This window comes from Caenorhabditis elegans, chromosome X (genome assembly GCF_000002985.6).
Source record: "Caenorhabditis elegans chromosome X".
In the NCBI taxonomy this organism is placed as follows: domain Eukaryota; kingdom Metazoa; phylum Nematoda; class Chromadorea; order Rhabditida; family Rhabditidae; genus Caenorhabditis; species Caenorhabditis elegans.
This window is the reverse complement of record NC_003284.9, coordinates 15653927-15666680: the sequence shown is the minus strand read 5'-3', so window position 1 is coordinate 15666680 and position 12754 is coordinate 15653927. Positions and strand designations below refer to the sequence as shown.

The following is a 12754-nucleotide window of genomic DNA, read 5'->3' as shown; positions in this document are numbered from 1 at the left end:
TTGACAAACTGAAATTCAATCATATTCAAAGAAATTCTGTTCAAACCAAACCAGGAAACAAGTTTGGCAGGTGCTGAAGTTCTCAGAAACATCCTATGATGGATGTAAATAGAAAAAAAGTGTGAATATGTGCCGGAGTGTAACACAGAAAATTGTGCATTGCACCAGGACACCACCACCAGAAGAGACACGAAGACATAGTTGGTCAAAGGAAGATAAGATGGAGTCTTCTAGTCGTGGTCGTCGTGGCTTTCGGATTTAGCGTGGGACCTCCCCGCCACAATCAGAGAGGAGCCAATTTGCGTTCTGCCCCACAAATGGCTCACTCGCCTCACCAACAAAGGACACATCGTTTTCGTTTTCGGAAAAGAAAACGGATTGCGACATGGGAGAGGAAAAGAAGAGTAAAAGATGGATAGAGATGGGGGCCCAAAAACGGACCACCGCCGGGGAAAGACGAGTGAGAGAAGAAGGCGAAAGGAGAAGAAGGATAGGAAGTGAATATCTGCTGGCTGGAATGCAAAATGTTCGTAAGTTGATACTAATGGCGATGACCACATATTTTGTTGAATTTTCAACTTTTAGGGAATTAGTATTTTTTTGAAAAGTGAATGGGACTGTATCTGGAGACTTAGATGTTTCTACAACATTCCTAATTACAGTTAATACATCTGACCGGAAATACAGTGAATAACGAAAGAACAAGGATGGAACACTTGAAAGAATTACAAAAAATTTTAACTCTAACATTTTTTGTTACGTTACTTTACCGTTAATCAAAATCTAGAAATTAAATTTTTGTATAAGGTTTTGAAAACTTTATCACAATTTTAAAGGTGGAGTACCGAAATCTAGGAAATATTTTTAATTGATCAAAATTTTCCCCTGGTTCCGAATATAGATGTAAAAAATTCAAAAAAATTTTCCTGATTCTATATTTAAACTGGAAATCACGATTTTAATTTGTGCCTCGGGCTCTTTTTTCAAATTAGTGCTCAAAGAAATTCGCATTCGAGCGCGTTTGAATTGTAATCGAATTCAATTTTTTTAACCAGTTTCATTCATTCTGGTCGAAAAAAAAATTTCCGAGAAAAACCGACGATGAAAACTTGACGAAAATTAATCACACTGGTTTAAAAAAATGAATTCGGCAAAAATAAATAAAATAAACTAAGAAAATCAAAAAATGCAAGCGCGCTCCAATGTGAATTTCTTTTGGCGCGTATTTGAAAAAAGAGACCGAGGCACAAATTAAAATCATGATTTCAAGCTTAATTATATAATCAGGAAACCTTTTTTGCATTTTTTCACATTGATATTCGGAATCAGGGGAAAATTTGGAGTCAAATAAAAATATATCCCAGGTTTCGGTACCCCACCTTTAAAAAGTTTACACACAAAAAAATTTTCAATTAATAAATGGAAAATTTGAAAATTTATCGGTTTTTTTTTTGCTGCAAATTTCAGAGCTGTTCCGCGTATTTGAACTACAAAGAAAAAAAATTATCAGGTTTGATAGTTTTAGCATGATAGAAAAAGAACAATCAGATTTTTGAAAAGACAAAACCCGAAAAACGAACAAGCATGAATAAAAGTGATAATTATAATAGAAAAATTTGTTTGTTTTTCACTTTGAGAAAATTAAAATGCTATATTATCACGTTTTCCCTGAAAACACGCTTCAGCCATAACCAAATTTTCAGAAATAAAATGACTCATAGTGGAATCACGCTTTAATAGAAATTTTAGGTTCCTGGGAAAAAGAAGTGAGACAGAATGGAGAAGGGGGGATCGAAAAGAAAAATGACAAATCGGTTTGGCCATTCGGTGGGAAACAGGAACCTCCAATGACGTTTCGAATGGGAGTTCAGAAATCTTGGCAGTAGGCCAATTTGAACAATACCGAACTAAATAGGGAAATGAGAGCACCGCCGATGGTGGGAAACGAAAGGAGACAAAAAAAGTAAGAGAAACACAAAAATCTTAAGGAAAAGAGCACAGAAATAGACGAGACATGAGAAGCGGCTCTTTGCTTCCTCCTGCTGCCCCTGGCATGTGCTCCTAGAAAGCCAATGGATATTTAATCCGCAAAAGTATAAAATTATGTAACTAGCAATCTGGCCCCCTCCTTCGCCGCCACCGCCGCCGCGTGCTACTCACCCATCACGTTTTATATGGGGAATTATGTCATCCTGAACCGAGGGAAGTTTGTGGTGATGAAAGTGAGAGAGGTGGGTGCGGGACAGGCAAGAGGAGATTAGAATGCGATATGTCTAATGGAGTGAAAAGGGGAAAATGGCATTGGTTTCGGGCTCAGAGATCATTTGCATTTATATAACGACGAAATAGAATAAATTTCAGAATTAGTCTCAATGGTTAGTCGTTCGCGCAAATGGCAATAAAGCGGGAGCAGTGTATCTGGGGGAAAATGTCTGAAAACATTCAAATGGGGCTAAAATGATTGCAAAATATCATTGTAAGACTTTAGTCAAAAAGCAGCACTTACTCAGTTTTTTGTCGCTTATAGTTTTACACTCAAAATAAAAAACTGCGTGGCGTGTTCTGCAGAAAACCTAATATTTAGGCCCCGCCTTTCACTCGTCCACTTACGGGAAAAGGCAAAAATTTAGACCCGAACCAATATCAGGGTTCTGTGCGCCGCTGCGGTTAACTCGCTGTGGGTGTGGCGAGCTGTCTCCGCCCCTGCGAGTTAAACATAGCGGCGCGCGGAACCCGTGAGATGTCGGTGGCCTGATATTGGTTGGGGTCCAAATTTTTGCCCTTTCTCCGTGAGTGGACAAGAAAAAGGCGGGGCCTTAATATTAGGTTTTCTGCAGTACACGCCACGCAGTTTTTTTATTTTGAGTGTAGAAGTCGATAAAGAAAAAATATTCTGCCAAATCTGACTGTAAAATTTTAAAAAGTTTCATTTTGTAATGTGTAGTAGACTCAGAATTCTAAAACTGCGTGGCGTGTTCGCACAAATTCCAAAATTTAGGCTCCGCCTTTTTTTTTCAAAAAACCACGGAGAAAGGGCCAAAATCGGGATCCCAACCAATATCAGGCCGCCGACATCTCACGGATTCTGCGTGCCGCTGTGTTTAATTCGCAGCGGGCACAGTGGCGCACGGAATCCGTGAGATGTCGGCGGCCTAATACTGGTTGGGGTGCCGATTTTGGCCATTTTCCCATGACTTTCCGAAAAAAAGGCGGGATTTGTGATTAGTTTTTTGAGATCTCATATTGATATAGAAAATCAAATCCTTGCCAATTTTTCTGAATTTAACCTTTCTGAAATTATATTCTTCGCAAAATCAAATTTTCGAAATGACATGTGATGTCAGTACAGCTGATTTTGCGACAAAGACACCTGCTTTACAAACTTGATTGGAAATTTTTGAATAAGACTCTTACTAAAAATAAGAAATACATATCTTAGGGAATTTTTGAATTTTCTTTGCCAAACTCAGTGAGAATTCGTTTTGTGCTCAAAACTTTCTCTTAAGATTATAGCACTTCAGAACTTAATCTTCAGAACTTTACATTTTGCCCATTGATGATAGATTTATGAATTACTGGGTTAATCTAGATTAGTTGAAATCCGGTTCAAATTCTTTTCAAAATTCATGTGTACCCTTTAACACTTTTGCTTATCCATTTTATCCATCTTATCCAGCTTTTTGAATTTATCTAGATAAGCCTGAAATCAACTTAACATATTAAAACTGCAAATTTCTCGTCTTCCAAAAATTCTACAAAATAAGAAGAAAATAATTTTGTGTGCCAACTACAAAGTATAACTCTCCATTTTGCTCGAAACCTTCTCCCTCGTGACCCATGAGTCATGACAACTTCGTTAACATTCTGTGGGAACTAGAAGGCCGCCGCTACCCAAATTCCATGACGAGTATAGAAACAAAACGTACTTGCAAGAATAAACGGAATGGGGAAGGAAATTGGGATCAAAATGGAGTTTTCTGGTAGATCACAAATTAATTGGTTTCCCTTACAGTAGTTGGTCAAACTAAACTGAATTGAATTCGGATAAAATTAAAAAAAAAAAAAGAAAAACCAGAAACCTGGCACTTGCAATAATAAATGAATAGGTATACTGCAAAATCAGGAAACAGAGTAAATAGAAATTGGGGGAAGTACGTATTGAGCAAAATTTTTTCCGCATGATTAATTTTCTCCGGTTTTTTTTTGCTAGTTTTCGTTTGGTGAGGTCCAAAACTCATAAAAGAGCTTGTAATTTTTTTTTCTTTAGAAAGATTTTTCAGAGATCTTTTATAATTTTATTTAAAAAAACATCTGAACCTCAGCTTTTTTCTAGAGCAGTTTTGGCGCCGCGTAGAACATTTCTGTTCGATTTTAAAGTTTTTGTTTAAGATCTACATAAATTAATTTTTCATATCTACTTTTGTATTTTTACAAATGATGAAATGATAAAAACCACATGGTGCCAGGCTGTCCCAGTACGGTTTGATCTACCAAAAATGCGGGGATGTTTTGCCCAAAAAATGTGACGTCAGCACGTTCTTAGCCATGTAAGATCCAAAATTTGTTGTTGAGAACTCTGCGTCTCTCCTCTCGCAATTTTTGTAGATCTACGTAGCCGAAATGAGAAACTGCTGATAGTCATATCGGAAAATCAATATAAATATCCTAAGAATGAGTTAAATAACCTTTAAAATACCTTAAAACCCCATTTATTTTTCAATAAGTGTTTCGAGAATAACAAGACTTTCAAATGTTTCCTTCAAAATTACACATCTACAGTGAAATTTCCAGAGCTCTACTCATTTGTGCGGAAAATCAAAAATGGAAAATTTTAGCCACTTTTACCGATTTTTAAACGAAACTTTCAATTTTTTTTCGTTTTTCTTTTGAACATAGATCCTAGATCCTCTTTTATTATTCTATTTTATTTGAATAAAAAATATTTTTTTAAATACAAAGTTTTCAACACCAAAACTGAACATTTCTGTATTTTTGTAATTCAGGGCAATCCTCTTTGAGTTGTAAATATTAGGTATTAATGCCAAAGATACCGGAAAAATTACTACAATAAAATTATGGTTTTCAGAATCTAATCAGTTTATTGGCAATATTTTTTGCAGTATAACTATTCCTAAATTTTGAAGAATGTAAATGTAGAAAAGCTCTTGAACCTCCCGCAAAGCTGCTTTGACATGAGATGAATTCGAAGGCTCTCTACAAGTACAGTAATTCAATATTCATGAAGTGGTCATAAAATTGTCCAATTGAAGTTTCTGGTGCAAATGCTCTAAAATGCTCGGAAAAAAACGCGGCGAAATGCATAGTTGTTGGACGCGGCCAACAGTGAGAGCACCGGGAATAGGACAAGAAAAGTGGGAAAGAATGACGTGTGTTTTGATTCAATCTTAATCGCGTAAAAGGGTCGAGCTTCTGAGAGATGGGAGGAGGGCTCGACTTTTTCTCTTTTCTCAGCTTTTTCGATACAACTACACCCTATAGTGCACCTATAATAGCAGCTCGGCTCACTGAGAAAAACGAGCCTGGGGAAATGTTAGAAATGTTAAAATGAGAGGAACAAACACAAAAAGTTGAGCCAAAACAGCAAGAAAAAATACCAAAAATTTCTCATTCCATTCCGAGGTTCCGACTGCAGGATAGCACATATTCGCATAGAGTTTCGCTATTTCAAATAAACGGGTTGCTTCGTAATGTATTCACTATATATTCCTAGGTTTCTCTGTGGCAAGTTTGCGTGACCAGAATTTTCGTAAATTTTTTTTGAGGAAGCATCGGAACAGAAGCCGATTTTTAGCCCGACTCCCAACCGTTAAAACTTATAGATTTATGAGCTCGCACTTTTGGATGGGTAGAGTTGCACTAGGGGAGCTCATGGGATACGCATTTTAAAAAAGTGGTCTCAGTTCGATTTTTTTATTTTGTCTCATACCAAGTTTTTTTTTCAAAATTTTTAACAAGTGAGGAAACTTTGAAAAAAAAACAAGTAAGACTTAAAAAATAACAAGTTATTTTTAATTTAGACTCGATTGGATTTTCTAGTTTTCTAGACCCATCGCTGTAAAACCTTCACGCTATGTTTTTGAAAAAATTTCGACAAACTCTCGGAAATTTTGAAATTTTAGCATTTAAAAACATTCAATCGCATTATTTTATTTTGACTGGTTGATTTCCAAAAAGAATCAATACCGTATTACATTAAAAAAATAGCAGTTTTTCCGAAACTAACGTATCCTTCTACAATCCAGTCAAACTCACATTAGAATACATCTCAAAATTAAAGTTTATTGAATTTACTAGAAGAATTATCATAATTGTTCTAGTCTCCAGAGGAGTCACCAACTCACTTTTTTTCAGAAAAAAATTTACAAATTGGGGACTGGGGACGGACATTGGTTTAAAGAGGACAAAGGGGAAGAAGCGGAAAGAAAACCCGAAAAGCACCAAAAAGAGCACCACGTTTTATAAATTCCCAACGGGAAGTTTTGACGGGGGCGCCAAACCGACCGGGGTACCAAGTCGCCGGATAAGGAGACTAGACATTGGAAAATGATGGTAGACGAGTTTTGTAATGGTATACCAGGAAAAAAAAGTCTGGGAGTCTGGAGACGGGGAGCAAAAGTTCAGTGAAGGCTTTCTATTTATGGCGACTCCAGGAAGAGAAAAAAACCAGGAAACACTCATGAAGTGTTTCCCTAAAAACTGAGAGGGGTCCTAAACCCTCACGTCCACTTGTTAAATAAAACATCATCAGAGTAGAGTGATTTCCAAAACCGAAGGCTTTTCGTCTCACCTCAAAATGTTTCACTTTTCCACTTTTCTCGTCTGGAAAAAAAAGGCAAGAAAGAAGCACTATGTGAGAGCACTAATTGCATGAAGAAGAAAAAAGGAGAAAAGTGAGGAGAAAGCGTAGAAGGCGGAGAAAAAGAAGAAAAAGGCGAAGAAGAAGTATCGTTTTGTGGAAGTAGTAAGAGAGGAGACGACGACGATGAATCGAGAGAAGAGGGCAAAGCAGTTGCAAAATGGAGGAAAGGACGACTCGGCGGATCGCATAAGAGAGGAAGAGCAGGATGAAACAGTGTGTATATGTGATGCGAGTGAGTGAAGAAATGGAAAACGGGGAAAAAAGTGAAAATTAAAGAAACACAGGAGTAAAGAGCACCACATGTAAGTAATTATTCACAAATACCGTATTAGACTTTGGAATTTGGGAAGAATTATTGGATGAGAAAACATAAAAAACTGTTCATGGGCAGAAGGAAGCCTTTTTCTGACAAATATTTCAAACTGTTGGAAAACTGTGAAACTTCTAAATTTACTTGAATACCCGTCTACAAAGAGGTACATAGGTATTTCTGAGAGTTTTTACAGCATTCTCTTTTTCAATTAAAAAAAGGTCTACCATTTAGATTTTGTCATAAAATAGAATATGTTTATAACTGGAAAATTTCAAAACAACTAATATTATTTTTAATTTCCCTGACTTTTATGGACTAAACTTCAAAACTCACGTGGTATGTGAAATTTTGAAAAAAAAAATTTGAAAAAATCTGTCTGTAAACTTGTCTATCAGCTTCTTAGAATAAAATATTAATGAGCACTATTTCAAACGCATGCATAGGCATTAAAATACTACTAAATTTGAAACTGAACAATTTCTAGGTTTTTCTTTTATTTTCTTCAGGTTCAGCTACACCAGGTAGAAAATATTTCAAATTATTCATTTAAAATTATTCACATAGAGCTGAAACTAATTAAACGTCGAACTTTAAAACTTTTGTTAACTTTTAAAAAATCGGCAACTCATAGTTTTTTAAGTCGACAAATAAATGTTTTTCTTATATTTTTCCCTAGTGTTTAAATTACATTTCAAATAGCTGAATAACGTCAAACTTGAATTAATTTAAATTTTGTCATTTTATTTTAGACAACACATTTTGTGTGACACGAACATTTTAGAAGATAATTTTTTTCCGGTACTATAAACCTAAAAAGATTGCCAAACGCTATGAAGTATATGGAAGATTGAATAACGCGAGTAAAAATTTTGTCTGAATACAATTATTATGATCCAAAACGATTCGAATATTATAATAAAACACTCCATAAATTTTTAGATTTTTCATAGTTTTCGGTCGAAATTTTGAAAAATATAAGCTCTTGAGGGAATCCAAAGCAATGTCACATGTTCGGGCCCTAACAATGTTTTAATACGAATAATTAAAACAAAGTTACAAAATAAAAAGTATAGAAAAAAAAGTATTTCGGTCGCCTCCCAAAATTATGAGTGACAAAATTTGAGCAATTGTCGCTTTTTGACAGTAACTAAAATATTTTCAAAAATATTTTTGAAAAGTTTTACTATGATATTCAATCATTTTGGCACCATAGGAGTAGTTTTTAACGTTTTCTCCACTGGCGCTACTCCACCTTTCACAATTTGAAAACGTTACCATGCTTAAAAATTCTTTTTTGAAAAAAGTGCCCTTTTCGATATTTTATAATGGTTTTGTTTATATTTTTCAACTTAAAAATAGAAAATAAAAGCTAATAAGACGCTCTATTTGTTCTATTTCTTTTTCATACCTAATTACCAAAAGCACGCAGGAAAACTGCTCTCATCTCGCCTATTCCCAAAAACGTTGCATAATTTCGATAGCTAATAATTAGCAATTAGTCAAATAATAATATTGGAATTCTAACGAGCAATTGCCTATATATGATGCTCATTAGCTTTGTCGTACGTGTGAATCATTCACATTCATGTCACGAGAATAAAAAGAAGTGGAAGAAGTGCAGGGAAATAGAAAAAAGGACGATAATCCTCTGTGAAACCCTTTTTTCAGATTAAAATAATTCTTCTATTCTCTCATTCTTCAAGACCACAAGAAGCTTTTTTCATTCTATTCCCACCTATACCATCACAAGATTGACTGGGGAGCTTGATCGGGGGATTTATGAACGGCTTCTTCTTCGAGCTTGTCAAAGACTGGAGTACTACAATTTCGATTGTCTTTTTATTTCTCGTTTTTTTTTCAATTCACATTCCGGAAATTGAAAAATAGGGAAAAACTGAAGGAAATAGAAATAAAACGAAAAAAAAGGGAATGGAATTGCAATTGCAAATATAGACGAAGAAAAAGGAGAAAAATGGAAGAAACGGGGGGGGGGGGGGGTACTTGAAGAATACTACTGTACCTTAACCACCTAAATAAACTCTTGAGAAAATAGCTTCTGGATTCCAGGAAGGCCGAAATATTTATTTTATCGAAATGCGAGACCTTGTTCGATTTTCAAATTGCCATTTTCAGTTTTTAGTTTTACATTTTTCGATTAGAAAATATCGTAACTATATAACACTAACAGACCAGTTTAAACTATACTTACGGCTTTTTATAAATTCGTTTATATGCCACGTTTTCTAAAACTTGTGCGAATACTAAAAATGGAGTACCGAAAATCGGGAACTATTTTATTAACTCCAAATGTTTCCCTGATTCCGAATATCGATGTGAAAAATAAAAAACACAATTACCTGATTTTATATCCACGCTTGAATTCCCGAGTTTTATTTGTGCCCACGTTTATTTTTTCAAATGCGCTCCCAAACAAATTTGCATTGGAGCGCGCTTGCATCGTTTGATTTTCTTCGTTTTTTTTTTCATTTATTTGCGCCGAATTCAATTTTTTTAAACCAGTTTCATTCCTTTTTAACGAGTTTTTATCGGTTTTTCCGAAAAAAAATTGTTTTTTTTTCGACAAAAATGAATGAAACTGGTTTTAAAAAATTGAATTCGGCAAAAATTAATTAATTAAACAAAGAAAATCAAACGATGAAAGCGTGCTCCAATGCGAATTTATAAGGGGCGCGCATTTGAAAAGATAGACAGGGGCACAAATGAAATTTGTAAATTCAAGCGTAAATAAAAAATCAGGGTTAAAAAAAATTTTCACATCGATATTCGGAATCAAGGGGGAATTTGGAGTCAATTAAAAATATTTCCCAGATTTCAGTACCACCACCTTTAATATACCTTATCTACGTGTCAGAATAAATTCAACAAAATTACCGGAAGATTTTTGAATTGTCACTCGTGGCATTTTTATTTTAACCTGTTTTACTGACTTATTTAAAGGTGGAGAGGGCCAGGGAAAAACCACTCAATTGGTCCCAAAATGACTGAATATCACAATAAAACTTTTGAAAAATTGTTTTTAATTTGTTTATTTACTGTCAAAAAGTGGAAATAGCTCAGTTTTTGCCACTCATAATTTTGGAAGTCGATCAAAAAAAAATTTTTTTGTACATTTTTTATGTTTAAATTGTGTTTAAATTATTTGTATAAAAACATTTATGGGGTCAAAACATGCGACATTTCTTAAAATTTCCTCAAAAGCTAGTATTTTTCAAAATTTTGGCAATTTGACAAAAATTTGACCGGAAATTATTAAAAATCTAAAAATTTTTGAGTGTTTTATTGTGATATTCGGTTGTTTTGGATCATTATAAGTGCATTTAGACAAATTCCCCACTGGTGCTACTCCACCTTTAAGTTTGAAGAAAAAAAAAACACAATAACCGGCTCAACCACTTTCTTGGCATTTTTCAAATTTTTTCGCTATGCTCAGAACTGTTTTGAGTAATGAAACACAGTGTATCCCAATGACCAATGTAAAAACAATAAATCTAATTTCAATCCCTAATGTTCATAATCGCGGACCCTTATTACGCTAATCTACGTAATACATACATTAATCAATGCAGTTCCAGTGAAACAAATATTAGATATTAGTGTGCATAATGTATACATGTACGTGTAATTCCTACAAAAACACATGATATTTTGTATTCACGCGCCATTCTTCATTTTTCACAATACAAAAACGGATTAGGCCAAGAAATATTAGAATTCGTCATCCCCAACAAGAGAACCAGAAGGAGTGGAGGCAACAGGAGGGATGAGGAAAAAACTGGAAAAAAATGAGTACGAAAACATGACATGGGCTCGGCTTCAGTTATGTACACCGATGACAAAATCAGACAGTTTGGGTAATCAAAAACTGGTAGAACAAAAAAAAGTTTGAAAGTAAATCTAGTAATTTTTAACACTAGAGATTTTGAATCAGTTTTTTTAAACAAATCTAAAATTGTCCGGATGATAAATCGGATGATAGTAAATATGTAAAGTACACAACAAAAATTACCAAATTATTTTAAAAAGTACCTGTTTAAATCAATTTAAAGTAACAACTTTTCTTTGACAAATCGTTCAAAAAAACGACAAATTTAAGATCACAAAAACCGCCTCAGAGGCTGAAGTAGACGTTTTCCTTCTTCAAATCAAAACAAACGTTTGTTAATTAGAATTTGTATGTGCATGTGCGCGTTTCGATGTTTTCCAGCCACCCCTTTAGCCGCCGCCTACCGGATATAAGCGCATTTTTGCCCTCCGTGCTTGCTTTTCTAATGAAAAGACAAATGAAGAGAGAGATGAGACAAACTGGCAAGTAGTGTTCAAGTTGGTGGCTAGTAAGGTTTGGAAAGGGGAGGGTAAACTATTAAAAGGAGAGGTGTATTATAAGATTTGTTATCACTTATGAATAGAGTATGATCTTTGCAAACGGGTAAAATTATACTTGAATGGTTTGAGCTCAGTCCGTTAAGCTAGGAAACAAAAAGTAATTTTAAAAAATTAAGGAAACAAAAAAAAATTTTATTTATAGGTTTCGTTCCCCCCAAAATGTTTTTAATTATCTAAATTTCAATTAACCACCTTTCAAATTAAAAAACTTGAACAAAAATACGGAGCAAAGGATTCATTTCTACAAATCGTTCCAAAAAGTTCACGTTTTTGTGGTTAATTGAAACTTATAGTTAGAAAATTAAAACATTTTGGGGGGAACAAAACCCATAAGTACCAATTTTTAGAAAGAATTTGATGAAAAAGATCAGGGATGCCTTTCCAAATTGCAACAATTTGTTGTCCGTAACTGGTCAACTTAGTTCTGCCTATTGACAATTTTCATGCAGTTGATCACTTAACTTTTTTTAAAAATTCTGTTGTAAATTTTAATGAAAAAACTTCGTCTATTTTTTGATTTTTTTTTAAGAAACAAGAAAACGTTCGTTTAATAGTTTAACTAATTTCCACGTGAATATAGGCAATATATAGAATTTATGATAGAATTTCCTTAAAAAACGTACCAATAAAATAATTATCTGAATACAACATATTTTGTGGTACTTGTGTATCAAAGATTCTTATTTGAAAGTAATGTTTTTTAATTTAAAAAATAAAAACGTGTGGAATATGTTTTGAATTTTAGGATTAAAAAATAAGCATTTCGGGTAACGAAAAAAATACATGACGCGTCTATTTTCAATGGAGAAGCTAAGGACAGTTTAAATTAATTTTAACACGAGGGCATATAATACACAAGTACTTATTGTGTTAGTTAAGATAAAACACCACAAACAAAAAACATAAAACTTACTGTATTACTAGCAACGTAGACTTTCCTTTCTTGATATTTTCAAATCAAAAAACCTCAACTGTATAATTTTTAAAAAATGAAATAGATTCGTAAAATGAATTTTTCGGTAACCTTGAAAAAAGGAAACTAGGGAAATATTTAGTTCATAAGGACATACCACGACACAAGTTCATTCTCGCATCTATTACTCTTGGGAAAAGCACAAAAAAGGAGACAACCAGTGAAGAGCTTGCAAAGATAGTGC

At 34.1% G+C, this 12754-nt stretch overlaps 5 non-coding genes across 5 annotated transcripts; 2 read left to right on the top strand and 3 right to left on the bottom strand.

Annotated features, from left to right (window-relative positions):
- Positions 1-248: 248 nt before the first annotated feature.
- Positions 249-344, bottom strand: F59D12.13. Its single transcript, NR_072789.1, has one exon. It is a non-coding gene; the product is annotated as an Unclassified non-coding RNA F59D12.13 (non-coding RNA).
- A 1615-nt stretch (positions 345-1959) lies between these two features.
- Positions 1960-2121, bottom strand: F59D12.9. Its single transcript, NR_072788.1, has one exon. It is a non-coding gene; the product is annotated as an Unclassified non-coding RNA F59D12.9 (non-coding RNA).
- Positions 2122-5276: 3155 nt separating this feature from the next.
- On the top strand, positions 5277-5421 carry F59D12.8. Its single transcript, NR_072787.1, has one exon. It is a non-coding gene; the product is annotated as an Unclassified non-coding RNA F59D12.8 (non-coding RNA).
- A 1340-nt stretch (positions 5422-6761) lies between these two features.
- F59D12.11 lies at positions 6762-6908 on the bottom strand. Its single transcript, NR_072786.1, has one exon. It is a non-coding gene; the product is annotated as an Unclassified non-coding RNA F59D12.11 (non-coding RNA).
- Positions 6909-10176: 3268 nt separating this feature from the next.
- 21ur-15122 lies at positions 10177-10197 on the top strand. Its single transcript, NR_072785.1, has one exon.
- Positions 10198-12754: the final 2557 nt, after the last annotated feature.